Source organism: Pangasianodon hypophthalmus, chromosome 2 (genome assembly GCF_027358585.1).
Source record: "Pangasianodon hypophthalmus isolate fPanHyp1 chromosome 2, fPanHyp1.pri, whole genome shotgun sequence".
Taxonomy (NCBI): Eukaryota; Metazoa; Chordata; class Actinopteri; order Siluriformes; family Pangasiidae; genus Pangasianodon; species Pangasianodon hypophthalmus.
The window spans coordinates 12,398,389-12,419,906 of NC_069711.1; the positions used below are offsets into that span (position 1 = coordinate 12,398,389).

At 38.2% G+C, this 21,518-nt stretch overlaps 1 pseudogene; it reads right to left on the bottom strand.

Moving 5' to 3' along the window:
* Positions 1 to 3,937: 3,937 nt before the first annotated feature.
* LOC113533062 (immunoglobulin-like and fibronectin type III domain-containing protein 1) lies at positions 3,938 to 21,489 on the bottom strand (annotated as a pseudogene).
* Between the last annotated feature and the right edge of the window lie 29 nt (positions 21,490 to 21,518).

Consider the following 21,518-nt stretch of genomic DNA (forward strand, 5'->3'; position numbering starts at 1 on the left):
AAACAATAACTGGAATCTGCATAGAAATGATAGCAAAGCATGGGATGTTGAAATGATAGCAAACCTCACTTTGTGAAGTAATGCTTATGGGCTGTTTTTGGCATTTCTCCTGTAACAGGGTTGTATTTCACATCAACAGGTGTTACCCTGACAGCTTTCTCTTAAAACCTCAGCATCCTCTGTGCCCTATTTGTGTAAACCCCCTTTGAGCATGGCAGGACAAGAAATATAAGTAGAAGAAATACTGGGCAGTGGAGTAAAGTATTATGTTTATTCGACATCTGACCACTGCAGACAACTGTAGTATAACTAATAAACTGCTCACACTCATACACTATTCTAGACTCTTTAGTAAAATGCATACTTCTAAATTGTTCAATTCAGTTTCAGTATGTTCATCATCCCTAATGTATAGCTGTATGCATACATTGATTTTATTTAGAGTAATTCATGAATATGATTTTGAAAAAAACATATAGCCAAAAAATGCATAAATGTGATTTAAAATGGAAATATCAGATGATATGAGTGCTCTGGTGTTCATGTTAAATATTATACAGACCTCATAAGTAACATCAATTGAGATAATTCTGAAATGGTCTCCTCATTGCAGAACAGAAGCATTTTCACAGCACTATAATCAGGTAAGGACGTTATACATAAACAGTTTTTAAAACCTACGCCCTAGAGAACACACTTTTAATCTCTATAATGCCTGTAGAGGTCTGCAATAATAAGGATAATTGCTGGTATACTATGTTGTGTATATACACTATATGTAAAAGTATGTGGACACCTGGCCGTTACATCCATATGTGGGTCTACCTACACTGTTTCCAAGTGGGAAGCACACAGTTGCATAAAATGTATTTGTATGCTTTAACTGTAATGTTTCCCTTAACTGGAAGTAAGATGTCCAAACCTGTTCCAGCATGACAATGTCCTTGTGCACAAAGCGAAGTCCACGGATTGCCAAGTTCGGAGTGGAAGAATTCGAGTGCCCTGCACTGACCTCAACCCCACTGAACACCATTGAGATGAACTGGAACACTGACTGCATGCCAGGCCTCCTCACCTGACATCAGTGTCTGACCTCACTAATGCTCTTGTAGCTGAACGGGGACAAATCCCCAGAGCCACGCTCCAAAATCTAATGGAAAGCCTTCCTTGAAAAGTGGAGTCTGTTATAGCAGCAAAGAGGGGACTAACTCCCTATTAATACCCATGGTTTTGGAATATATTCAAGAAGCACATAGAGGTGTGATGGTCAGGTGTCCACACACTTTTGGCCGTATAATATATACTCACCTGTCCAAGGATGCTGGAAGTGAGGGTGCTGAGGGTGTTGAAGCACCCCCAACTTTCAGGATTCCTTTAACTGCAATTGAAACAACAACAAAAACAACAACACGTGTGCTGTTTAAAATTTCAGCATCCCCAAAGAAAAAAAAAAATAATTCTGTGTCCCTGCTCATGCTACTTTCATAGCAACATCAGCTCATTCATGTAATTATCCAAGCAGCTAAATCATGTGGCAGCAGTGCAATCCATAAATTCATGCAGATACTGGTCAAGATCTTCAGTTAATGTTCACATGAAACATCACAATGGGGAAATGTGATCTCAGTGACTTTGACAGTGGTATATTTGTTGGTACAGGATAGTTTGAATATTTCAGAAACTGCTGAGCTCCTGAGATTTTCACACATTCTGCTGCCACATGATTGGCTGATTGAATAATTGCATGACTAAGCAAGTGTACAGGTGTTCCTATTAAAGTGGCCCATGATTGTATGTTTTAAATCATGTTTAGAATGGAATTTTGGGCTACTGTTTTGCATGTGGTATTTGCAAAATTATAGCCCTGAGGAAGATGATTTATTGACACTTGGGCTGACATTTATTAAGAAGATATTTTGAACTATGCAATAAAAATGTACACTTGACACGTAACTATTAGCTGCTTAACTGAGATGGCCATAATGTGGTGCTATGGGATGCTTGCTGACACTGGATACGTGTTTGGTAGAACTGATACTAAGACCAAAAGTAACTACTCATTTATAGCTTGGTTAAAACACCACTTTGTGACAAAGCCAAAGCTTAAACAAAGGCTAATGCAAAAACTTTCATTGGGACAACAAAACAGCAATATCTTCTCAGTTTTCTTTTCAGTCATATAAAGAGACACTTCTCTGTTATATGAGCTATATCTAAAAATGCCAATGTCAACACTGCAGGACAATAATGCATGGCTGTTGAATAAATATCTAGGTAGAAGTGAATCACAAAAAGCTATTTCAAGACCTCATCAAATATATGTAAACCCAGTTGGTGATCGAAATATAAAACTGCTCACAACATGTAAAGCTTTACATGGGCATTGATCCACTCTACCTTTCTCAGCACCTCTAACCCTATGTACAAACCCCTGTACCCCCAGGCACTATAAGACTGTCTTTTATTCTTAGTATAAGAATAAATGTGTGAAGAATAAATTGTCTTTAATTCTTATTATATAAGTCTTTTATATTCTTAGTACCTGAAAATTGTGGAAAACACTACCTCAGTCTCTAAGGGACTGTCTTCCATTTACTTTTTAGAGCTTAGCTATACATTTTCCTGTTCAAACATTTGGATTAGAGGGGAAACTCACCTGAACCTACAGAATTTTCGCTTTTCATGCTCTGTTTTAAAGCTTGGTCTCATTGCAGGGACTAATGTTGTTGTAACCCTACACAGATATTGCTGCAGGTCTACTGTCTGACTGACTCTGGCTCCTTATAACCTAATTTGAAGAGAAGCTGTAATAGGGGTGCTCTGTAATATGTTCTTTCATTATCAATGCACTGCTGTGAAAGGCTCTTTATGCTTTGCACATGCCGCATTGCATCATGCTTGTACTTTTTCCCTGGGTAAAAACTCCTTATGACATTCTAGGTCTCCTTGACTCCTCTCTCAATTTCTTTTGTAGTGCTAGAGGTGCATTGCAACTGGGATCCCATGGGACCAAGTGAAAAAGCTGCAGGCACGTGACATGTTTACTCTTACGTGGACAGAATCATGTGGTCAGAAATGAAGAACACAAAGAAAAAGCACATAGTTGATGTGGCCCCTATTTTATAATAAAATTCATTCATTTAGTTCTTTTTTTTCCTGAAAGGAGAGTGCACCATTCACCCTCTTATTCTCTACTAGATCATTCTTTAGAGGCTTGCAAATTCTCTTTTAAAATCACCAAGTTTTACTTGGTGCAAAGCAAAATTAACCACTACCAAAATGTATAACAATTACATGTATCAGGAAAAGACCTAAAGATACCATGTACATAGCCAAATGTTGGCTACACTGGTGTAAAACTCAGCACAGTTGGACTCAGTGACCATTGTAGCAGTAACATATCCAAGTGCATTTTCTCGAATATGATGGATGCCCATCCAAAGGCTGTCTGGGTTTAGTGGCTGCTTGAACAATGCTACCTGGTTCAGTTTGTGATGCCAACTGTAAAATGTGATAGATGAGCAATAATGGTCTGAGTCTTTTTTCATGATTTGGGTTGGGCCACCTAGTGAAGTTAAAGCAGTAACATTCTAGACTATTCTTTGGGTATTTTCTGTTTGCGTAACATACTCTGGCAAGGAAAAAACTCCCCAGGTTTTTAATAGGGAAGAAATCTTGAGAGGAACCAGACTCAAAAGGGAACCCATCCTCTTCTCTGGGTCACCAGATAGTGAGAAGAGAAATCATTACTCTTCTATAGTTGCATACTATATTGCTATACTTAAGCAGTGCTAAGTGTGTTAGAAAGATCTTCAGTATAAGCATCAGGGTAATTGTTGATTTCAGTAGAGTTTTAGCTTTAAGTTCATAATATCCAGCTGAAGTTATCCACTGTATAATGAAAGAGACTTGGCAACTCAGTGTGTAATGTGTACGTTAATCTTTATTTGTTCTGTATACAGCTAATGCATGACAAGACCCTGATAGCCCCCTTATATTTCATAATAAATCACTACAACTCCACACATAAGAGCTGAACTCCAAGAGACACTGTGTGTATAAACATGTAATGTGAAACTTCATCTGAGAGCCATATTTCACTGAGTGCCCCATGGACACTTCTGGGTGAAATACCAGCCTCCCCATTTGCTAGTAGTAAACCTCATGCAGCCTATCTGTCAAATGTGGTACTGATATTCAGGCATGTGAATCTTGCAGTTATGGCTGTGAATGTAGGACAAAATTACTTAATAATTAGCTTTAAAAATGTTAGTATTTCAGATAAAACTCATGAGACTTTTATGTTTTTTTTTTTTTTAAAGCGCAGAATTAAAGTTCTTTGCTTCAAGAGGCTTGAAAGGTTTGACACAATACACATGTGCATGATGGGAATTTTACTGTGGTGAATATAAATGTAACCCATTTTTACATGCCATTGATTGCCTTACATGTAGTAAGTTTAAAGAAACAACGCTGGAGTGGAGAAACAGCTTTATATAGTTTCTAAACTCATAGTTATAGTGAGTAAATTTTTACAGCAAGCATATTATATAAGCATCCTGTGAGATATCTGCAGAAAATCTAGCTCCTCTTTAGTTACTTGCATAAAGGTAAGTCAGTTATATTTTTCTTCCAAGCATCCACAGTGTAGGATCCCATTATTAACACACAGAAGTTCCCCCCAGATCAGCCAGAGTTCAATCTGAAAGACACAAAAACAAACAGTACTTCTGCTGAATCACTGAATAATAATAATAATAATAATAATAATAATAATACCTTTAACTTTAAGTTGGTGGAGCACTCTGTTTTCCAAATGAGTCGACTGCAACCAATTTATATTCACCAGCATCTTTGAGCTCCACTCTGAGGATGTACATGGAGCACACACCATGTAGTAACGTTTATTAGAGTTGATGCAGATGCCATTCGGGTACCAAGAAACATGGGTGTGGGGCAGCTTTGAACAGCACAGGTCATATAGCACTGGTAGCTCTTTGGTGAAGTGTGGACTTTCAGCGGAACCAAAATAGAGGGTGGCCTCTCAAAAGTGATCATGGCTGGCAGAGTTCTAAATAGTGAAGCTAGACAAACAATAAAGATTGAATAGTTATTTAACTGTGAAAAATAAATTTAAGTGTTATTAATACCAGTATTGGTACTGCCACCAAAGTTTTGCTCTACAGATATTGGGCCTCATTTATGAAGCTGGATACAAACAGATCAATTTACAAAAAAATATGGTATTCATGAAAATCCTGTATATTCAGAAAAATGTTCGTATCAAACTTGTGCTACTGAGTGTGTGGAAATTTACACATAAGAAGACTAACTAATGTAAACCTTGATTTATCGACTTCAAATCAGCTAATTTGCATGGATTACTGAACTTGTATATGTAGATTATACTGTCAAGTTTAAATTGCTTATTTATTTACATTTACATTCCGTTCAGAGGTCAGGGACTACCATTGAGAATGCCATTTTTATATTATTGGCATTAATGAAAGAATATGAAAAATAAAGAACAGCAAAGCCATAAATTGGCACAAATAAAACTATTCATTCAATTATGACAAGAGATGTTGCTGTATAAACAAATGACAGGCTGGTCTGTCTGTACATAGCCATAAGCCCTAGACAAATGCCTCAGCTGAAGGAAGATTTAGAGCAGGTCACGTGGAAAGGATGTTTAAAGATTGGTATGTTTTTTTTTTTTTGGTAAAGGATGAAAGCTGGTTTAAAAATCAGTTCCATTCCCGATCCAGCACATTAGCTGCGACACTTAAAACAATTAACAAATAGATATTTTTTTATTGACATAGAAGTGAGTCAAGATAACTACAACTTCTGTCTTTCTGCCTTTTCTTTCATCATTTAGTAGTCATTTTATGTTTCCAGCCCTCTGTTTCACTTTACTTTTTATGGAGTTTTGTGGGTGTGACCATATGCAAATGAGCTGTGTTGGGAATATGCTTTGCACTTACAGGTGATCAATATACGAACAGGACTTTGAAGAAAATCATTGTTTCTCAAACTTTTATAAATCTGGCACAAATTTTTTAGTTCTGTTTGGCTTACACAAATGTTTACACACAACTTTGATTGATAAATGAGGCCAGTTGTTAGTAGCATTACCAGACTGGTATATTGATAATTAATTGGAAAAGTTTGACATTAGTGGTTGGAATTGATTGGGACACATTTATATATGGTTGAATCTCTAACAACTCTAACAATACTGTGTAAGATTAAAAAAAGACCACTTTGAACATAATGTTTAGTAATATTCAGTGCACACACATCCTCTGAATAGAATCTTCTTACTTTTTATGCTGTGAACACCTCATGTTGATGATTCTGAAGGCTCAGACAGTCCCATGTCATATTTAGCATAGATTCTGAAATGATACTCATATCCAGTCTGGACACTGGCAGTGTAGGTTGTACAGAAGAGGCGATTAGCTATTGTGTGCCATATGCAAGTCTTGGTGTCATGTTCCGCTACAGTGTAGTGTAGCCAATCATCCAGTTTCTGGTCTGGTGATGGAACCCATGTCATGATCACTTTACCATGGACCTGCTGCTCAAACGGCACTGTGCCTGGTTTCTTGGATTCATCTGGTGGAAAAAAAAAGAGTGCTGTGATATCAGGAAGATTGGCAGGGAACCATTTGACCTTCAAGTATAATTGATTAAAATAACGTATCACATCAGAATAAATTAGCTGCATACTCTTTACACATATGCTCTTTATGCATACACTGGTTAATGAAATGGCCTTCACATGATCTGAATATCCCATTCATCATGCAAAATCAATGACGACATGACAGCTGTATGCAAGATCGAACTATTAGTAAAATTAGACCATGCAGTTCTCCACTGCAGCTTGGAGAAAAGTGCAAACATAATATGATTGGTGTGAGAAATATAAGAGTGAGGTAGAGGCAAATGTTACCTGTTACTCTGAGGTCTATTTCAAAACTAGTCTTCCCACTAGAGTTTTTAGCCATGATGGTGTACACGCCTGAGTCTGAGTGCTTTGAGCTGGGCATGGTGAGTGCTGACAATTTTGAACCATGGAGACACAAGTTCATTATTCTTTGACCACCTGATTTCTGGCAGTGGGGATGCCTTGGAAAAGTATTTTGTAAAAAGCAGTTATATGCAGAAATAAGTTACTGAATACGAGCAGAGGTAATCTATAAACTACTTACCTCATAATTTACTACAATTCTGACAGTGTTTCCTGCTCTCACAGCCATGAAATCTGCACGGTCCTTGAAATAAGGTTTCACTGAAGATCAGACAGAAAGACAGTATAATATATTAAAAATATTTATAAAACTTTAAAATTAGTAATTGACATTTATGATATTGCCTAATGTGCCCACCACTTACTGTTAGGAGTTTTAGCACAGACCATCAAAGAGGGGTGACTGGGCACTCCAGCTCCTGATGCATTAATGGCTGACACTCTAAACTCATACTCCGATCCTTCAGACACATTCTTCATAGAATATTTCAATGCTGAAAAAGGGCAGAGATGTTTGACTATTTTCATTCATATCAAATTCATTGATTATCTCAGTTAAAGCATGTGTTGGTATCCTGAAATCACGAAATGCGTGAAATGATTTGAGTGATCTGAAAATTAAAGATAAAATCTCAAAGATAAAACTGCTATATACCTTCAATGGGTTCATTAATGGCTGAGTTTAAAGCCACTCACTGGTTTGTGTCTTTCATTTCTCTAGGTGGTAGCCCAGGATTTTGGTTCCTCCATCCTTCTTTGGAGGAGCCCATTCCAGATTAATGCAATTATTGAAAGCACTGACAATTTTAGGAGGCGCTGGAGGGTCAGGGAATACTGCAACACAGTAGCAGGTATTACATTATTATTTGTTTACTCATGTTTTTTTCACAGATTAGATTATTATTTTCTACTATGCATATCTGGCTTGTCCACAATGCTTACATAGAATAAGAAAAATCAAATATTATATATTGTACTGTCCTCACTATGCGATACTTTGCACAGCTAGACAGCCAGCTAATGTGAAATGGGACTCCAATAAATGTACCAAGGCATAACTTTTCTTGATTTTAATTTAAAGGAAGTTCAATGTTTCCCATTTTCTGATGTTGTAAAATTGTAGTACGGAACAGACAAAACACACATTAATATTTATCTGTACAAGTTTCTTACAGTACGTGACCTAATTGCAGGTAGGTTAATTAGACATCTCTTATTCACATAATACTCTTAAATGATTAATTCTCAAGCTTTAGTATACAAAGGCATCCTTAATGTGTCAAATAATCAACTTTATATACTCACAGACAAATAGTGTCTCAAGAATAGTGTAAAGAAAACATAAGATGCACCAGAATGAAGCTGTGTGCTCTAGACGACTTCCTGCTTGAACGGAACTGAAACAAAACAACCACTAGGTGGCAGTATAAAAGCTCAAGAAATTATATCAACATAAGAGTTCTCATAAGAATGCAGCACACTCCCCACCTGCCACATTACTTTGTGGCACTATTGATTCAAATTACTAGTTCAGTCTTTAAGTAGTCTTTTTGTCAGATATAAGAATAATGCATTCTGTGACTGGCCTCAAGAAAGTTTTGACAGTTCCTTGTTTTGCAACTCTCACTTCCACTTTGCGTACTTTTCCATCTTGGCTTGGGAATGTATTAACAGCCAGTCCCATGGGCCATTCATTTGTGTGCCTGACTGTCTTTCAGCAATACAATATCCCCAACATTGATGTTTGGCCTGTCTTCTGTCCACTTTCTGTGGCTTTGTAAGGAGGACAAATACTCTCCCAGCCATCGTTTCCAGAAAGCATCTGCTAAACATTGGACTTGCTTCCATTGTTTCTGATATAGACAAGAAGTATCAAAGTTCCCAGTAGGGGCTGATAAGGCATTCATATTTTGAGTCAGAAGCATTGCTGGGGTGAGCACTGTTGGGTTTTCAGGGTCAGTAGACACTGGAAGCAAAGGTCGTGCATTTATAATAGCTATGACCTCCGCCATCACGGTGCTCAAGACTTCATGAGTGAGACGACTGGGCCCAGTCCTCAACAACACTGCATCCAGAATTCGCCTGCTTACTCCAATTAGTCTTTCACAGGAGCCCCTCATGTCTGATTAATGTGGTGGATTAAACAGCCATGTGCATCCCTTCTCCTTCAGGTAATTCTGAAGTGCTTGATCGTTGGTGTCTATGTTCAATTCCTTTCTTGCACCTACAAAATTAGTTCCTCTGTCAGAGCGTAGAAGTTTGGCTGGGCCCCGGATAGAGAAGAATCTCCTTAATGCGTTGATGAAGCTGGATGCAGTCATGGATTCAATGAGCTCTATGTGCACGGCTCTGGTAGACATACACAAAGATTACAGCCCATCATTTGATTTCTGCATTTCTTCCTCTTGTTCGTCGTGTGAATTGTCCAAGGACCAAAAGTGTCCAGTCCAGCGTTAGCGAATGGTGGTTCTTGGTTCTTCAACGAGAGTCTTCCAACTAGAAAAGTGCATGAAATACTGGCTACCCAACTGTGTCTTTGAAATGTTGGTTAACAAGGCCACAGCATCAGGACTGATCTCCTCATCGGTTTCAGGGTTTACAAGGGAGAACGCAGTTTCTTCAGAGTACTCTTCAGCTTGGACATGTGTGTGGCAGTAGAATTGCTGGCACCGGTCTTGTGGCATGATCTGCAGAGTTTTTCTCAGTGGATATGTACAACCGTTGATCAGGGTGTGTAGATTTTCTGATTCGAGAGACACGGTTGGATACATACACATAGAACCTCCTGGTCGTGTTGTGTATATACCCCAGCACTATCTTGCTGTCTGTGAAGAATTTGACTGCATCCCAAGCAATGTCCATCTCATCTCTGAGTAGATCGTACAGTTCAACAGCTAACACAGCTGCGCACAGTTCTAGCCGTGGAATCGTATGTGCAGGTCTTGGTGCCAGCTTGGATTTTCCCATGATAATTCCAAGGTGGCATTCCCCTTCAGAGTCGATGGCTCTCAGGTAGGCAACAGCTCCGATCGCTATTGTGGAGGCATCTAAAAAGATACAAAGCTCCTTTCTCTTTGTTGAGGTTAGTGAAGCTGGACTGTAACACCTTTGAATTTTGATGTGTTCAAGAGCATCTAGCGATTCTTTCCACTTGTTCCATTCGGACTGTTTTTCAGATTGCAGTGGTGTGTCCCAGTCATGCTGTTCTAGCGTAAGTTCCCTGACGATAGATTTGCCATGCATAGTTATGGGTGCCACAAAACCCAAAAGGTCATAGATGCTGTTCACTGTTGAGAGAATGCCTCTTCTTGTGTAGGGCTTTTCCTCGTGAGAAATCTGGAATCTGAAGCTGTCGGCTTCCAAATCCCATGACAGTCCTAAGCTTCGCTGGACTGGAAGGGCATCAGCCTTGAGGTCAAGATCTTTTATACTCTTTGCACGATCTTCCACTAGAAATGCTTATCACTTGCTTGTTGTTAGAGGACACTTTATTTAGCAACACATTGCATTCAGCGAGCATTTCTCTGGTCCTCGTCAGAATATCAATTGCCTTTTCAGGGTTAGCTACTGAGGCAAGACAGTCATCAACATAAAATTGTCTCTCCACTAACCTTGTAGCATCAGCACCATGTTCTTCCTCACCCTCTTGAGCTACTTTCCTCATGCAGTAGATGGCTACAGCAGGTGATGGGCTGTTACCAAAGACATGCTTCTTCATCCTGTAGTCTATCACATCCTTTTCCATGTCGTTGTCATCATACCACAAGAACCTAAGATAATCTCGCTGTTCTTCCTGAACAACAAAACTATAGAACATTTGTTGCACATCTGCTGAGAACGCTATGGGCTCTCTCCTAAAGCGCAAAAGGACCCCCAACAGAGTGTTATTCAACAGAGTGTGATCCACTCCGAATGTTGGGAGATGGGAGTGTTCTTTGCTCTTCTCCAAGGGTGGAGCAATTTCTGCATGATCATTGTCCAGTATCTTTTGCATGAACTCAGTAAAGTGTCGTTTCACGTCTGGTTTCTTTCATAATGTTTTCTGAAGAGAGTGGAAACGATTGCGTGCTTGTTCTTTGTTACTTGGTAGGTGACGTCTCGGGAATCGAAATGGCAGAGGTGCCACCAAGCTATTCTCTTCATCTTGATACACAGATTGTTGCATGATATCTAGGAATTGTTGGTCATCTATGGACAGTGTTGGTTTATCATCATCCTTGGATCTTTGAAACACTACACCACCTAGACTCTCTGTGCTCGCAGAAACGCTAGTATCTTCCATGCAGGGTAAAGGACATGGACACTGTTGTAGTGGTGTGGAGCTGAAATTCTCTTTTGCTTGGATGTTATTGGGGCAAGGAGTAAGGATGGATGCACGACGATTCAGAAGTACATTTGTCCTAAAGATAGTCACGACTGGTGGTTTGTGAACTGTTCCTAAACAGACTTCACCCACATTTACCCAACCTAAGTTGAGTCATTGAGCAAATGGAGTGCTGTGGGGTCCATTTATTTGTTCACGTACCTTGTGTACTCTCAGTATATCTCGTCCTAACAGCAGCAAAATAGCAGCACTGGGATCCACATCTGGAATCTTACCTGCCACTGACCGCAAGTGAGGATGGTGCAGCGCAACCTCAGGAGAAGGAATCTCCGACCTATCATCCGGTATCATATCACATTCTATTAGAGTAGGGAGCTTTAGTTGGAACTTCCCATTGATAGGCTCAATTATGTAGTTGGTAGCTCTTCTACCTGATGTCTCAGTGACCTCTGAGCAGGTTTTCAGTGTGTACAGGCTAGAATTTGTTCTAATTCCAAAAGATGTCAGAAAACAGTTGCTTTGTTCATCAAGCACTGCATACATTGTTACTGCTTCTTCCCTCTTACCAGCTGGATAAACTCTAACCAAACAGATCTTGGAGCATGAACGCGGACTGTGTGGGTCCGCCTTACCACAGATTTCTGTACATTTTGACGTAGCTGAAAGGGAGGTGTCCTCATTTGTTTCTTCTTCATCCTCTTTCTCTGCTGCAACTGCTGTTGGTGTTGAGGGAGGAGGACCTGGATGCATGGCTGAAATGTGCTTTTCACTTTTACATTCCATACACTTAATGGTCATTTTGCAATCTTTGGCCACATGAGTCGATCCACAACACATGAAGCAGATTTTATTCTCCTTAAGAAAGGCTTTTCTGTCATCCAAAGACTTGAATCTAAAACTCCTGCATTTCTTTAGCGGATGAGGTTTTTTGTGTATCGGACACTGTTGCTCTGGGTTCTCAGCTCTTTTCTCTGCAGTGGGTGTCTGTTGAACTGTAAGTTCGTTTGGAACTTCTGTTTTATGCACATGCACTGGGATTTTCTGTCTCACAACCTTTTCTGTCTTGGAGAATGGACTTGTGGGTGTGGAAAGGAAAAAACTAGGATCATTTCTGATTTTTACATGATGTCTTACAAATCTAGAGAAGATTACAAATCGAGGGAATGGTACCTTGTACTCTTCCTTATATCTGAATCCTTCAGTTACCCACTTCTCCTGCAGGCTGTATGGCAGTTTTTTCACTATGGGTTTCAGTCCACGAGCTGTGTCCAAATATGCAAGTCCAGGTAGGCTCTCTTCTACCTTTGCACATTCCAGTTCCAGTAAGATATCCCCCAACTCTGAGTTTGTGACTGTCTTTGTTGGTTAGCCATGGGAAATCCTCTACTTTTTTCAACAATGCATGCTCCACAATCTCCGGTGCTCCATAACTTTCCTCAAGTCTTTTCCACAACATGTGAATACCTGATTCAGGGTGAAGAATATGAACAGAGCGAATTCTTTTTGCCTGTTCTGATGACTCAGGTCCTAACCATTCCATCAAATCAAGTTCCTCCTGGGCTGTCAAGTTAAGATCCTTGGTAGCAGTCTTAAAAGATGCTTTCCATGACCAGTAATTTTCAGGGTGGTCATCAAACTTCAGCAGACTGGAACTGACCATTTCTTTACGAATCAGATATCTTATGAGGTCAGACCCAGTTGACAGGTCTGGTGGGAGCTCTTTTTCTGTTTTTACCGGGTATTGCGACCATTTTTGGAAGTATGGTTGATCTACTGGTGGAAACTGGCTGCCAGAAGGTTGCCAATTGTACTGAATATCTACTTTGGGCATTTCTGAATACTCACTCAGAGCCTATAGATGACCTTCTGCTGCTTTTTGAGAATTTTGATGATTTTGACCAAATTGACTTATCATCACTTCTTGAAGACATCGCTTTTTCTGGTTGCTTGGAAGTTTCATCCAAAGGTTCATCTTCTTGTTGCACTGCAGCATTTTTTTTTTTTTGAGTGCCTACTAATTGATACTGTTTCCCTGAACGTAGACTCATAGCTGGTGCGCAGAGTTTTCTTGTGCTTAATCCTGTTGTTCTGTTGTCTTTTTACTGTACTGTCCTCACTATGTGATATTTTGCACAGCTAGACAGACAGCTAACGTGAAATGGGACTCCAATAAATGGGACTCCAAGGCACAACTTTTCTTGATTTTAATTTAAAGGAAGTTCAATGTTTCCCATTTTCTGATGTTGTAAAATTGTAGTACGGAACAGACAAAACACACATTAATATTTATCTGTACAAGTTTCTTACAATACGTGACCTAATTGCAGGTAGGTTAATTAGACATCTCTTATTCACATAACAATACTCTTAAATGATTAATTCTCAAGCTTTAGTATACAAAGGCATCCTTAATGTGTCAAATAATCAACTTTATATACTCACAGACAAATAGTGTCTCAAGAATAGTGTAAAGAAAACATAAGATGCACCAGAATGAAGCTGTGTGCTCTAGACGACTTCCTGCTTGAACGGAACTGTAACAAAACAACCACTAGGTGGCAGTATAAAAGCTCAAGAAATTATATCAACATAAGAGTTCTCATAAGAATGCAGCACATATCTTGAAAATTTGCCTTACCAAGCACAATCAACCTGGCTAAGGCCTCATCAGTTCCCGAAAGGTTTTTAAGCTGGATCTTAATTTCTCCAGCGTCTAAATGCAGACAGTCTTTAATTTGAAAGCGGCTGTGGTTTGGTTCCTTTACCACTTTCACTCCACCATCATCCATCAGCTCAGAACCACCCTTAAACCATCTTCAGTGTTGCATTTTGGCCTGCTTTAACCATCACAGGTTTGGAGAGCTTATGCAGTTCATCACGGTCAAATTCAGGAGCATCTGAAACATTCATAGAAAATACCAGCTCAGAGCTTGGCTTGTTATTTTTCATTTTTTTCTAATGTCATATGAAATGATATGAAACATTTTGTATCTACAAGTCATAAAAGATAATCACGATTGTTACAACCCCAATTAGTGTAGGGGTATGTGGGGAATAACACTTATTTGATTATTAAAAATATGAGTGGTGTGTGGGTAATCAAGGAGCAGTAACCAGTAGTGCAAGACAATCCAAGTGAATTATTTATCTGTATACAAGTGGTAAAGTGTGTAGTGCCGGGTGAGAGTGGTAATATTTACAAACTATTTACAATAACACTGAACAGGACACCAAAGGGGAAAAAGGGACGCGAGCGGCACCAAAGCAAAGAAATGAACAAAACAAAACAAGTCTACCTATTTTAAACCCTCTAACCTAACTACAACAAAAGATAGCTCTAACTACCTATTCTAACTAGCCAAACCAAAAGTACAGAGGGGGGTGCTCGCTCCTAACCTAGTGTGTCTAATACAAATAAAACGGACCTCCTGCGTGCTGCACCATGTATGTCACGTGACGTACTTACCTGTCCCCTTTTCCCCAACACTAACAGAGTCACAACTAGGGTAACGAACAACAACTTAACCATACAAACAAGTGACTAGAACAAAGCGGGGAAACATGGAACAATTGACATACAAGGACAAACACAGTAAGACGGCGTAACTCAACACAGAACAAACAGAGGTACAACAGGGTTTTAGTTTAAACGACCAGGACAACAACGACTTCTCCATGAATGAGTGGCTGCAGGTTTTAAATAGGCGGGGTCAGATGTTGATTGGTAGTCACGGCCGATGACATCAGCGGGGATAATCGAAACAGACAGGAGAGTTATCCAATGGGGCAACTGCTGCAGAGAGAGAGAAAGAGAGGGAGGGCGAGAGGTAAAGGGGAGAGAACAAAACACAAAAAACACACAGACATACCCCAGAACGTAACAACGATGCAGCAGTTTTTCTTAAGATAGAAAGAAGAACATAATAAATAGACTTGGATACCTCCAACTGTAAGTGTGGCTTGGCTGCTGCAGATATTTGCTGCAAACTTCTGCTTGTCTGAGCTGGTTTTCTTGCAACTTTGGTTAGTCATTTTAGGAGTGCCTGCATCTTTACTTCCACTTCCAAAGGAAGCTAATATGGGAAAAAAAAAACATATTTCAGAAGATTGAGAATAAGATTAAAAATGTACAAAAAAGTTTACAGTAAGCTCCAGAATTATTGGCACCATTCAGGGGGAAAAAAAATGAAGAAGCATCTTACATCCTATCCTATAACAAAAATCATTCACAAGAACTTCTTTTTAAAATAATAATATTTTCCCTAAAAAATATTTGGCAAAATTCTTGACATAACTCTTGATTAAAAAAAAAAGTCTAACCTGTCTAACCTTATGTCCTGGGTATAAATATGTGATCGAGTACATGTAGATTTCATCAAATAATTTTTTTGGGTAGTGTCTATTATTTTGAAACTAATGTATTAAAAATATTATGATAACATAAAAATATATTGCATAAAAATAACTGCATTATTTCCTGAACATGTGTTTTGACAAATGCATTCTGTCTTGACAATTTTTGTTAATACAGCAATACAACAATTTTCATGCATGTGTTGAATTTTGGTCCTGTGCTTTAACTCAGCATACTTGCAGAAAAGATTATGTTGTGAATACAGTTAAAAAGGTTTTGTTAATTTCTTACAATTGATATTCCTTCCTTTTTTAATTTCTTAGACTGTGTGCAAAAATTGGTCATGGAAAACAATAGCCAGTTAAATATTAGTGTTAAATATTAGTCATAAATGATCTTACTAATATTACATTTTGTCATCTATATTTCATTTTAGTTATATAGGTAATGTTGGTTAATTATGTCACCTGTACAACACTGACCATTTTGACAGCTTCCTTTGCTGGAGACTGAATTTGCATTCCTGGTTGCAGAAGTAAGGTTTGCATTTTCTCCAGATTTCACCAAGCCTGATCTTGCTTCCTCCACAGGCGCTCCTTACCCACAGTCAGTCACAAACCATTACTATAAGTTAATTAATTATCTTAATAATGTAATACTAAATGGACAAATCTACTGGGTACTGGGACTAGTGATTTCATTTTCTTTGTAGTTTGTGACAGACAAATAGCTTCAACACCCAGAGGAAAAAAAACCTCCCTTTTGACTTTAACAAAACAAGACTTTTCATTTGGTAATGCTAGTATGTACACTTTTGACCATATAGGACACCTGACCATAACATCCATATGTGGGTCTTCCTGAAACTTTTGCCACAAAATTGGAAGCACACAATTATAGTATAGAATGTCTTTGTACTGTATGTTGTAGCATTAAGATTTGATTTCACTCGAACTAAGGGTCCCAAACATGTTCCAGGCACAACGATGCCCCTGTGCACAAAGTGAGGTCCATATACACATGGTTCGCTGAAGTTGGTGATGAAGAACTCAAGTGGCCTGCACAGAGCCCTGACCTCAACTCCACTGAATACCTTTGGGATGAACTGGTACATGGACTGCACATCAGACCTCACTAATACTCATGTGGCTGAATGTGCAAATCTCTACAGCCATGATCCAGAATCTAATGGAAAGCCTAATGGAAAATCTGGAATGGGTTGTTCAACAAGCACATATGGGTGTATTTTTCAGGTGTCCATATACTTTTAGCCATATATTGTATGTAACTGTGGTTCCATGAACAACGGATAACCACAAGGGTTGATAAGAATCACCTTCTATCAAAGTCACAAAGTGAAATATGACACAATATTTACAATAAATACCACATTCTTATGGCCATGCTTCCTTTTCCCAGGTTGACAACGGTTCTGAATAACAAGAAATCTTGGTGGTCCGGTGGTAAGTATTATGTTAAGTATTAAGTTTATTGCGCCGTGTGGATGGTGATTATCATGTGCTGATTTCATTCATCAGGGCTTCTCTAGTGGCTGGCCCAAAGAAAGGCAAATAGGGCAGATTCAGATGCAATTCTGCTGTTTATTTGCACACATCTAGCTGAGTGAATTGTGCTAACCATATTTGGTTCCATGGGTAACCCAGGTTGGTGGAAAATAACTCCACCCAGCCTAGGTGTTCCACCACTATAAGTGAGATGTTGATCAGCTACCCTACAGAGGAATCAACTTCTGTAGATTGGAATGTTTCCAATCTAGTAGTAAAATGACTAAATATTGCCATTGTGTGCCACAATGCTGCATTCAGCACTCTGGATTGTAGTATTTGTCTGGTGAGCTTTATAGATAATTGGGCTGGTTTTTATGGTGGGATGGTATCCCTCCAAAGGTGCTGCGCTTATTTCTTTAACATAGTCATAACATAGTCTAGATAGTCTAGTCTAGATAATCTGTGACAGTCCAGAGCTGAGGCCAGGCAGCAGACAAAAAGACCATGGGGTAACTGTAACCTAGATCATCACCCAGGTTCCACCACATAGACCATGTGTGTTTAGAAACTCAGTTGTTTCAACATAAGTTTACATACGCTTTGCAGAATCTGCAAAATGTTAATAATTAAAAAATAAGAAGAAGAAGAGGGATCATAAAAATTGCATTTTGTTTTTTGTTTAGTACTGCCTGAATAAGCTGTTTCACATAACAGATGTTTACTTATAGCCACAAGACACAATAATAACTGAATCTACACAAATGAACCAGTTCAAAAGTTTACATACGCTTGATTCTTAATACCATGTGTTGTTACCTGAATGATCAATGACTATTTTTATGTTTTGAGACAGTTGTTCATGAGTCCTGAGCAGTTTGTCCTGAGCAGTTAAACTGCCCTCTGTTCTTCAGAAAAATCCTCCAGGTCCTGTACATTCTCTGCTTTTCCAGCAACTTCTGCATATTTGACCCCTTTCCAGCACTGGCTATATGATGTTAAGATCCATCTTTTCACACTGAGGACAATTGAGGGACTCATACACTACTATTACAAAAGGTGCAAACATCCACTGATGCTCAAGAAGGCAGCACGATACATTAACAGCCAGGGGGATGTAAATTTTTGAACAAGATGGTCGGTGACTCATGAACAACAATCACAAAACATAAAAACAGTCGCTGATCAACACACAGTATTGAGAATCAAGCATATGTAAACTTCATTTGTGTAAAGTCAGTTATTATTGTGTCTTGTGGACTATACACTCCTGGGCAAAAAAAAAAAAAATAGGCTAAGCCCAAAATGGCAAATTATTAAGTTTTTAATGGTTTTATGAACAAATCTTTGGTCAGAAAATCAGCAAGAATTAAACAAATGCACTCCTGAGAACTCCTGTGCCACCATTTGCTCATTTACTTTTGCTGCAGTGAAGTGTTTGTTTGGGGAAAAGCTAGAAACAGAGAAATAAACTTATATCGTCTTCTTGTACGCAAAAGTAAAATCGTGATTAAAATGTTTGATGTTAAAATGTTAAAATTCAAACTAACATGTCTGGGTGTACAAAATTTCCCAAAAATATCTTCTGGGATATTGACCTTTTTATTTTTCTTAAAAGGTTAGTCATTATTTGGTTATCTGCCACACCTGATGCAGCCCATCAAGGGCCACAAGGCTTAAACATTTAAAGAAATCAAAGGGAAAAGTGATACCATACTGACTTCCTTTATATATTTCTTGAATTCTTGCTGATTTCCTGACCAATTATTTGTTGTTAAGACCATTAAAAGCATTAATATTTTGCCATTTTGGGCTTGGCCCATTTATTTTCTTCCCTCCAGGAGTGCATGTAAATATCTGTTATGTGAAACAGCTTATTCAGGACTGTACTAAATAAAAAACAAAATTCAATTTTTATGATTCCTCTTATTAAAAAAAAAAAATATTAACATTTCGCAGATTCTGCAAGTTGTATGTAAACTTACGACCCCAGCTCTGATTGGTTAAATCCCTAGTCTAGTAAGTTCTTAGAGTGCCACCCTCTGGTTAAAATATATAAATGACAAACTACATTGTATCTGTTGACACAAAAGTCAAGGCATTTTCTGCCTTTGTCATTAATCTGAGGCTTTAGTTTTGCACTGGACATCTTACTTGGGCCTGCAAATCACCATTTTAGATTCATGCCTAATTGCATAATTATGTAAGACCTATGTAATGTAGACATCTATTCAATTTCAATGCCTTTATTTCTTAAAAAAAAAAAGCTTTTTGAATTATTTATTTATTTATTTATTTTTTACAGTGTAACATTTCAAAGATTTCACAGCAGTAACTCCCTTTCTTAAGAAGTGACAGATTAGAAATTATTCTTATTATTATTTTACACAATACAAATCGCATAGTATTATTTTATTTTACATAGATATTTACAAGGATATTTATACCTCTAATCATAATATGTAGATATAGTAGAAATGAAACACAAAAGATTGAAAGATTATAAATAATTATTTCTTATTTCTATGACTAAAGATATTAAGGAGCTGTCCATCCTTACCTACCTAGGGCTAGCACCAGGTCCTAATCCAGGTTCAGAACCAGCACTAGACTCAAAAGCAGAACCACCCTCAGACACAGAACCAATGCCAGATCCTGATGCAGATGTAGAAGTGTTGCTATCTCCTGCAGCTGCTGCTTCTTTCTCTGGCATAACTGTTTTGATGGCTGATATCATCTCTTCTTTGTCTTTCTGCAGCTTGGTTTGCTGCTCTGCTGCAATTTTTGTCAGATCAAGACCTGATCCTCCCTCCTGCGTTGTTTTTCGCTCTTTCTTTTTGCCATGTAGGTTTGAATCATTATCAGCTTCATCATGAAACAGAAATGACAAGTAACATGGAAAATATATTAGGAGATATACAAGTAACATGAAAGATAGATATAGGAGATTATTATACATAATTTATAGATTATGTTCTTTATCTATCACCTATACTAGAGAGAATGAGCTTACCCTCCACTATCAGCCAGGCATTACAGGACTTAATATCTGCCACAGCAGCATATATGCCTTTATCCACCAGCATACAGTCTTTCACCACCAGTCGGTGAATCAGCTTGTCTTCAGAAACTGTTATGTAATATTTTTCTCCCTGTTCCAGACATATATTCTTCCCACCCACAGGATTTTTGAGAAGGGATTAGAACACACTCAAACATTGCATCTTCTCTCTCCATAGCTACAACCTCCTGGATCTTTACCAGGAAGTACACCTTTGGAACTAAGAGAAATGTATTAATAGGATAATCATCTATAATGAACATCACATAGAGCTTATTTAAATTGTTCACTTACTCTTAAAGTCAATGGAGAACGTCATCACATTCTCACCATCTAACTGTGTTTCATCTCCATGTCTTTGGAGTACTCAATCATTTCTCCATCCTAGGCATTGAGTCAAAGTTTCAAACAAAAATGCCTCAGTGCATGCCACTTTGAATTCATGATGAATGTACCAATTAAGATGGGTAGTACTTCTCAGACATATTACCTTGTAGATGAATATCCTTCTACTTGGGTCTACAAGGTCCAAATCAACTTCAAATAATGCTGTGCCATTGGGTTTCACTTCAATGTGCTTCAGGTTGGAAATGCTTTTGATAAACTGGAGAGAGGAGAATAGCAATGATCCTTCATTACGATACAGTACAGTTTTAAAACTGAATTGAGCTCATCATCTGGTAGATCTCTGAAATACCTCAGCTTGCTTCTCTTCTCTTTCTCTTTTTATTTCATTTAGTTTCTTCAGCATCCACTGGAAATCAGTTACTCTATATTCATCACAATGCGCTCATAATCTTTCTTATCAGCACTAAGCAAAATCTCCCAGAACTTGGGGTCAATTTCTCCCACCTTTTTTTGTACAGTTTTTGGGCACACATTACTAAAGATATCACAGAGAACAAGTTTAGAAACTCAGACAAAAAGTAATTAGAATGACTAGAATTACAATGTAAATGTAAAGATACCTCTTTTCAGTGTAATTTGGTTCCATTTGTTCCAATTCTGTTGCAAAAAAAAGTCATTAAAATGATTCTCTGACCTGATACTCACTATATAAGTATTAATATTATTATTATTATTATTATTATTATTATTATTATTATTATTAATACTACTACTACTACTAATAATAATAATAATATTTTCACTCACTGGCAGCTTTCTTTGCTTTGTCTTTCTTGAATCCCACTGAAATGCAAGCATAGTACTCACATTTGGAATGATTGAATTTG